Here is an 8,805-nt window from a genome sequence, read left to right on the forward strand (position 1 = left end):
CTACTCACTGTAACGCTCCGCACTTGAACTCATGACTAGGGAGGATGCCAGCAAGTGTATCTCTACTCAAAGTTCCGAACTCCGTGCCTTGTCTAAGCCCAGTAGCAGCCACTTCAGCAGTTGAGGGCAACTGCGATACTAATTTCCCGCACATGTTTTTCATTTCACTATTTGCCTTCTTGAAGATCTCAGCCTGCAAAATAACCCACGAAAAGGACTGTAAAAAAAAAAAAAAAAATCCTTTGATATCACAAGATAAGAAACGTATCCCTAGGCATCATGATATTTATTAGAACTCTTTTAAATTGCAGTTACTTAAGGTATTGAGTTGATCTTTACGGTCCTAATTTTAAAGGTAAATTTCAGTACTATCTTTTGTTTGCAGCCATTAAGGTCGTCACTTCTGTGTTTGTTTAGCCCTGATTTGAATTTGAAATATCTAATATGACAGTAATTGCATTGTACTCATTTGATATTTGGCTCTGTATTTTACTTCCCTCCTAACTCCTAACTACAACCATCTAGAAGACTAAGCTTGCTGCCTTCCATTATTTCTTCTTACTCAAACATACAGAGTTTAAGTTTAATATTTTGATTAATAATTTTTGTTTAAACAAGACTATTTATTTGCATTGGTAGCCAAGTTCTCGTGGGTTTTTTTTTTTCCCACCCTAATGTGTTTTTCTTGTTGTCATAAAGGAGAGAACAGGGGTAGTGTATGTTTCCCATCTGACAAGAGAACTCTACCCACTTTTGTATTATTTGCGCAATAAGGATCAAGGCCCAGGGCATTTCCTGAGGATTAATGGCTGACTGGCAGACTGACTGAAGGCCATTAACTTCAGGCAGTCATTAATTTTCTTAGAAAACCTGGTTGAAGTCATTATTTCTATTATAAGATCAATAGCACACTTCCCTGGTCACCACTATCACGCACACACACAAGAAATGGAAATAACTGTTTTCAGGAATTATTCTTAAGTACATTCAACAACAGGTTTTGTTTTAAGAGAAACATCAACAAAATTTCAAACAACTTAGTAACGTGTTGTTCCTCACACAGACATCAAAATCATGGACATTGTGCTGAACTACTAGTCAAGGTAAAAACAAAGTCAATTTCTCTGTCTTTCTCCCCCTCCTTGTCTTTCCCCCTCCACCCCTTCTTATCCTCGGTCTCTCCCCCTTCTCCTTCTTTTCTCCTTCCTCTCCTTCTATCCCTCCTAAGGATTTCAGTATGAAAGTGGCCACTCAAGGTGTAAATCCAAAAAAGCAGCATGTGGTGGGTCACACCATATGCACAGTATTAAAGAGCAGGTAGACCTGCCAGCCTACAGTTAGGGCATCTGCAGAGAAATGACCACTAGAACAAGGTATTCTTTCTAAGCAACTTGAGTTAAGTGGGTCAAAGAAAGAAAGAAAGAAACTAGAATCCACATGATTAGATAGGTATTTGTCTATAGCTGCTTTGACTAACCAGGAAGAGGAACCTAACTCAGTCTGCTCAGAAGCAAAATGCTTCAAAAAAGAAGCAATAGTTGGAGGTGAGGGAAAGGGAGGAGATTGTATGAAATAAATATTAAAGACACTGATAAAATAGCCTCCAGTTTGTGAATGTGTATATGGTTAGTGGCAGGAGAGTTCTCTTTATGGGCTTTCCAGTCATAGTTGTCGATCTAGTTTTCCTCAACTTAAATGGAAGTGATATAAATTGCAATGTAATCTGGTTGTCCTCGTTAGCTTTGCCTGTCAACTTGACACAGCTGAGAAGCAACTGAGAAGAGATTCTCAATTGAAGGACTGACTACTCCATATTTGCTTGTGTTCATGTCTGTGGGGTGTTGTCTTTATCATTAATTGATATAGGAAGGCCCAGGCTACTGTAGGCAGCACTATTCCCTGGGCACATGCTCCTAAGCTGCATAATAAATCTAGATAAACATGAGCCTGTGAGCAAGACAGCAAGCAGCATTGCTGTGCAGGTCCTGCTTTGAGTTCTTGCTGTAGCTCCTGCCTTGACTTCCCTCAATGTTGGGCTGTAACCTGTAAGTTTAGATGCACCTTTTCCTACCCTAAGTTGCTTTTGGTCATGGTGCTTGTCACATCAAAAGAATGAAACAAGAACATTGATATTCAAGAGTAAGACTTGTGTATGCAATAAGAATGGCTGACCACTGCTCTGCTCCAAAGATGGCTTTCCTCCTCTTCTTTTCAGTCATCAAATGTCTATATCAGTCATGTCCAATCCTGAAGTGACATTGATCTATTGTAACCCATCTATGTGATTTTATTATTTTATACAATTCTATCCCTTGGAGACTGTTCACACATTGGGTACCTTTTCCTTCTTTTCCTTCATCTCTACTCCTCCCACTCATGCCAAGACAACATTCCATCCCTATAATCAATGCCTGGATAAGGAGAAAAAGTGAGCCATGAAAAGATGGGGGAAATGCTCCAAGAGGAAGGACAAAAGTAATTGGTTGACACTGAAGAATACCTGGGACTAATAGTCACTGTTCTTCCTAGAAACAAGAGCAGACCAGAATAAAAGAACATGCTGATAAGAACATGAAAAGAAGTTTAAAACAATGCCTATTTCTAATAATCTTACAATCTATGAAAGAAACTAAAAATGAGAATGTAAGCAATGCAGTGGTGGTGAGAAGGTGACAGAAGCATAGGAGTGGATGAGTGATGGGTGGCTGCATACATCAATACTTGCTTCTGGTTTGGAAAATCAAGAGACAGTTCAAGAAGGAGACAACTTTCAATTACCAGAAATGTAATATAAAAGAAATGTAAGCTGATAGAGTCACCTGCCCAAAGAACAAAACTATGTAAGACTAGATAGTCTAATTAAACATTGACACTCTGGCTCTCCTAGAATGTGCATGCTCAGCAACTACCACAAGATATAATTAGAAGGTGAGTCACAACCAACTCAGACATCTCTAAAACCCAGCAAAGAAACACCACAGAAAAGAATGAAAAATTTGAACTAGGCAATGTGAAGAGAGCTGTACTTAGATAGCATGAACCTCAGAGATGTTTACATTAATTGAAGTCAAGAGCATTTGCTATAAAGCAATTCTGAGGCAATTTATATAGTCCAAAGATGGGACGTTCAGACTTTTAACAAACATAGTAACAATGGTAGTAACACCAACAGACATGCCAAGGAAGATGGGGAAAAGCCCATAAGGCCTCAGCCCTACACAAAGAACTACAGGCAACTGAGTAAAGCAGAGTGGAAGAAATAATAGCCTTCCCCAGGGAAGAGCACACCAATGGTTATCCAGTTCCAAATGGTACACTCTGAAAACACACATACAAGTGACATTATACAGGCTGAACAGATTTACATAGAAAAAAATATGTTTATACATATCCATTTATGCATGCAATAGCAATTAAAGAAAATAAGGGGCCATGAATTTGAAAGAGAATAAGAAGGGTATATGGGAGGGTTTGGAGGCAGGAAAGGGATGGGAGAAATGTAATTATATTATCCCCTCCAATAACAATTTTAAGTGTATAAAAAAAAAAAGCTGTTGAGTAGATGTAGCTTATTTTTCATGACTTTTACTGTCAGGTTGGATAATTTGCTTTGAAGTAAAGTACAATAGCACTTTTCTGAATGAGAACCTTCATATGAGACTTAACAATCTTAACATGTTTTTATTGCAGTGTGTATGTGCATGTACACACACATACATGTGGACAACTTGCAGGAGCTGGTTCTCCGCCTCTACCAGGTGGATCTCAGAAACTGAACTCAAGTCTTCAGGCTTGTGGCAAATGCTTTTACCTGCTGAGCCATCTCACAAGCCGCTCTTCACGTGTCTTATGTGGAATGTGTCAACACTGGCTATTGGCCCAGTGTGTTAGGACAGATCTTTAGATCTTATCTTGTTTGGCTGGACTTTATGACCACTAATTTTTAAGTCTCCACTTATACCTCCCCCTGCCCTTTGCTACAGCCGTTCCCCGCCTCCCTTCAGTGCCTCATGTAAGTGGAATCATACAGCCTTCATCTTTCTATGACTGGCATATTTCACTTAGCATTGTTTCCCATGTTGCAGGCGTCCCCTTTTTTAAAGCTGCATGGTATTTTGTTGTGTGTGCATCATATTTTCTCCTCCATTCAACAGTTACGGATCTCTGGATTGCTTCCACAGTTCGGCTATTGTAAACAATGGTGCAATAAGTAGGATTACTAACACACCTTCAAGACCCTGATTTCTGTCCTTGTGAACAAATATTCAGAAGGGAGATTTCTTGTTTATGTGGCAGTTCTAATTTTAAGTTTTTGAGAACCTCAGTATCCTTTCCCATAGTGGCTACATCCCTCTGCATCCCCACCAGCAGTGTGCAATGAAGCTAGTTTCTTTATACCTTCACCCACACTTGCCTTTGGTTTTTATACATAAGATTCATACTGACAAGAGTGAAATGATATCTCATGATGGCTTGAATTTGCATGCCCCTCATGATCAGTGTTATTGACCTTTTTTTCATATCTATTTGGCATTTGATGTCTTTTCTTGAAAAAATATATTAAAGGCATTGGCCCATTTTTTTAAACTATTAGGTTTATTAAATTATGTAGCTAATGAGTTAGCTGTAGCTGGAATTTGAAGATTCCAGATAAGTATCTCACATGCTTAACATTAGCCCCAATCCTAAATGAAAATACAGCATACACTAATTTCCTTTTATTATTTATTTTTAATTTATGTGTATGAGTGTGAACCTGACAAGTTAATGTACCATGTGTGGGGGGAGTGCTCATGGAGGCCAGAGGGCATTGGATTTCCTGGAGATAGATTTACAGATTATGTGAGATGCTTGATGTGGATGCTGGGTACCAAACCCAGATCTTCTGTAAGAGCAGTAAGTCCACTTTACCACTGAGCATCTATCTCTTTAGCCTCAGATTTCTTGAATATGATTATTGTTGATGCTTATGTAATGTTGACTTCATTTCATGAAAAATGGGAACAATAAATTAATTGAGCTCTATAATGCCCTCACTATTATGCGGAGAGTTCTCAAGTGTGGCACATGATGGAAGAAGATACGGAAAGTCCAGTGGTAATTCTGAGCTGAGAAAAAAGAAAGTGGACTGAGTTGGGATTCTGAAGATGGCCACCATAGCAAGACTTTGGTAGGAAGAGACACAGAGGAGACAGCTTCAGAGGTCTATGATGTCCATGTCTGCTACTGGTTGCTTTCCTTGTCTCTATGATTAATACTTGATAGAAACAACTTACGGGAAAACAGCTCATGCTGGGTCATAGTTTGAGAGGATATGAGTTCCCGGTGGCAAGAAAGACAGAACCCATAGCAATCATAGCGAAAACTTCACATCCTCTTGTAATAGACTAGGAAACAGAACACAGAACCAGAACCAGAAGTGAGGATAAGCTTCAAAGACTACTTCTGGTGACTTATTTGGACCAGCCAAGTTCTGCTTCTTATAGGTTCCACAGCCTCCAATACACAGCCACCAACTAGAGACCACATATTAAAACATACGAGCACATGGGATACATTTCATATTCAGCCCATAACACCATTTCATGTATACTAAAGTTTCTGAGAACCACCCAAAAAATTATTGAGCAATACATTGGCCTAAGATACTTATAGACCAATCCATGAATTAACACTGAACTAGAATGTACATTGTTTCTAGTAGACATGGAACATTTTCCAATAGATACCATATTATGGGAAACCAAAAAACATCTTCATAAACTAACAATGCAAAGTATATTCTCTGAGTACAATTAATCTAGACTAGAAGTCACTAACATCAGGATACATTAAAAATCCTCAAGTGAACTGAAATTACAATATACTTCAAAATAATCCATGAATAAGAGAAAATTTATAATTATGTTGGACTGAGTAAAACAGAAAATATACATTAAGGTCCATGAAATACATTTAAGCAGTATGTGGAAGTAAATTCATAACATTAAATCAAATACCTGTATTAAAATAGAGAAATTCCTAAATCAATTACAACTTCTGCCTTAAGAAATCAGAAAGAAAAGAAACAATTGAAACCAGAGTAAACTAGATATAACAGTTATTGAAGATGTGAATGTGATCAAGTGTATCTACAAGTATATGGAAATAGCATAATAAAACCCCTTACCTTGAATAGTTAATATATGCTATAAAGTTTTTTTTCCTTTTTCTTTTTTTTTTGGGGGGGGGGAGCATGTTTAAAATTAGTTTATATTTATTGGATTTAAAGTGAGTTTATAAAGAACTGGGGATTAAAAGAAAATTAGATGTATTCTGAAGTAGAGAGTATAAACATGACAAATATGTAAAAATTGGAAAAGAAAACATTTGTGTGTCAAATAAACAAGGCAGCAGTAGAAATCCTGTGTAATGAACCCCACAAGAATTAGATATTACAAAGAATGACAGAAGTCATTTTCTAAAGAATAGTTTTAAAATAGTTCCACAAAATGAAATTGGCACTCAAAGGAGAAGGAAAGACAATTAGTAAAGGGAAATTTCTTTCTTTTTTTTTCTTTTTTTTTTATTATTATGTGTTTTAATTTTATACATCAGCCATGGGTTCCCCTGTCCTCCCCCCTCCTGCCCCCACCCCCCCTTCCCCCCAGCCCCTCCCCTCCATTCCCATGTCCTCCAGGACCAAGACACCCCTGGGGATTCATTTAAACCTGGTGGATTCAGTACAGGCAGGTCCTGTCCCCTCCTCCCAGGCTGAGCAAAGTGTCCCTGTGTAAGCCCAAGGTTCCAAACAGCCAGCTCAAGCACTAAGGACAGGTCCGGGTCCCACTGCCTGGGTGCCTCCCAAACAGATCAAGCTATTCAATTGTCTCACTTATCCAGAGGGCCTGATCCAGCTGGGGGCTCCACAGCCGTTGGTTCATAATTCATGTGCTTCCATTCGATTGGCTATTTGTCCCTGTGCTTTTTGCAATCTTGGAGATCCCAGCTGGGTCAAGAACAGAAAGGGAGAACAAGGAATAACAGACCATGATAAATGAAGACCACATAAGAACAGGAATAGACAGAGTGCTCGAGAGGCCCCCAGAAATCCACAATGATACATCCTCTGTAGACTGCTGGCAATGGTAGAGAGAAAGCCTGATCTGACCTAGTCTGGTGATCAGATGACTAAACACCCTAACAGTCGTCTTGGAACTCTCATCCAATAACTGATGGAAGTGGATGCAGAGATCCTCAGCCAGGCCCCAGGTGGAGCTCCAGGTGTCCAACTGTCAAGAAAGAGGAGGGACTGCAAGAGCATGAATTGTTGAATCCTTTTTCTTTATTAAGAAATTTTCTGCTCACTCCACATACCATCCACAGATCCCCCCTCCTTCCTCCTCCCACCTTCCAGCCCTCTTTCCCAAGCCATCCCGCATCCTCACATCCCCCAAATCAAGGTCTCCCATGGGGAGTCAGCAGAGCCCAGCACACTGAGCCTAGGCAGGTCCACGCCCATTCCCACTGCACCAAGGCTGTGCAAGGTGTCACACCACAGACACTGGATTCCAGAAGCCTGCCCATAGACCAGGGACAGATCCCAATCCCCCTGCCTGAGTGCCCCCCAAACAGTTCGAGCCAAACAACCATCTTCCATATCCAGGGGGCCTAGTCCAGTCCCATGGGGGCTCCACAGCCACCAGTCCACAGTTCATGGGCTTCCAGTAGTGTGGCCGGTCATCTCTGCATGTCCTCCCATCATGATCTCAACATCCCTCACCTGCAGTATCTCTCCTCTCTCTCATCAATTGGATTACTGGAGCTCAGCCTGGTGTGTGGTGGGATTGTGTTCCCTGAAATATTATACACTCTAATAAACTTATCTTGGATGGGGTCAGAGAACAGAAGAGTCACAATATTAAACATAGAGGTTAGGCAGTAGTAGCACACTCCTTTAGTCCTAGTGTTCCAGAGGCAAAAATCTGCCTGGATCTCTGTGAGTTCAAGGCCACACTGGAAACAGCCAAGCATGGTGACTCACACCTTTAATCCCAGGAAGTGATAGCAGGAGGCAGAAAGGTATTTATGGTATGAAGATGAGGAACTAGAGCCTGGTTAAGCTTTTTAGGCTTTAGCAGCAGTTCAGCTGAGATCCATTTTGGATGAGGACACAGAAGCTTCCAGTCTGAGGAAACAGGATCAGCTGGGGAATTGGCAAGGTGAGGAAGGTGTGGCTTATTCTGCTTCTCTGATCTTCCAGTATTCACCTCAATAACTGGCCCCGGGTTTGTTTTTATTAATAAGAACTTTTAAGATTCATGATACACTGGTGCTTGGCCATGGATCTCTGTATCTGCCTCCATCAGTCACTGGACAAAGGCTCTATGATGACAGCTAGGGGTTTTTTTGTTTTGTTTTGTTTTTTTGGTTTTTTTTTTTTTTTTAAGAAGAAGAAGGAGGAGGAGGAGGAGGAGGAGGAGGAAGAGGAGGAGGAAGAAGAAGAAGAAGAAGAAGAAGAAGAAGAAGAAGAAGAAGAAGAAGAAGAAGAAGAAGAAGAAGAAGAAAAGGAGGAGGAAGAGGAGGAGGAGGAGGAGGAAGCTGGTAATATGACTTAGCAAGCACTTGCCTAAATGAATCTGATGACCTGTGTTCCATCACAGAACTCACAAAAAAAAAAAAGATGTCATGGCTCACATCTGTAATCCCAGTGCCTCTATGGCAAGATGAATGGCAGAGACAGGAAAACTGCCAGGAGGCTCACAGGCCAGTTTGCCTGGAGTATACTGCACATCAGCAGAAACAGCAAGAGACTCTGCCTCAACA

This window comes from Onychomys torridus, chromosome 17 (genome assembly GCF_903995425.1).
Source record: "Onychomys torridus chromosome 17, mOncTor1.1, whole genome shotgun sequence".
NCBI lineage: Eukaryota > Metazoa > Chordata > Mammalia > Rodentia > Cricetidae > Onychomys > Onychomys torridus.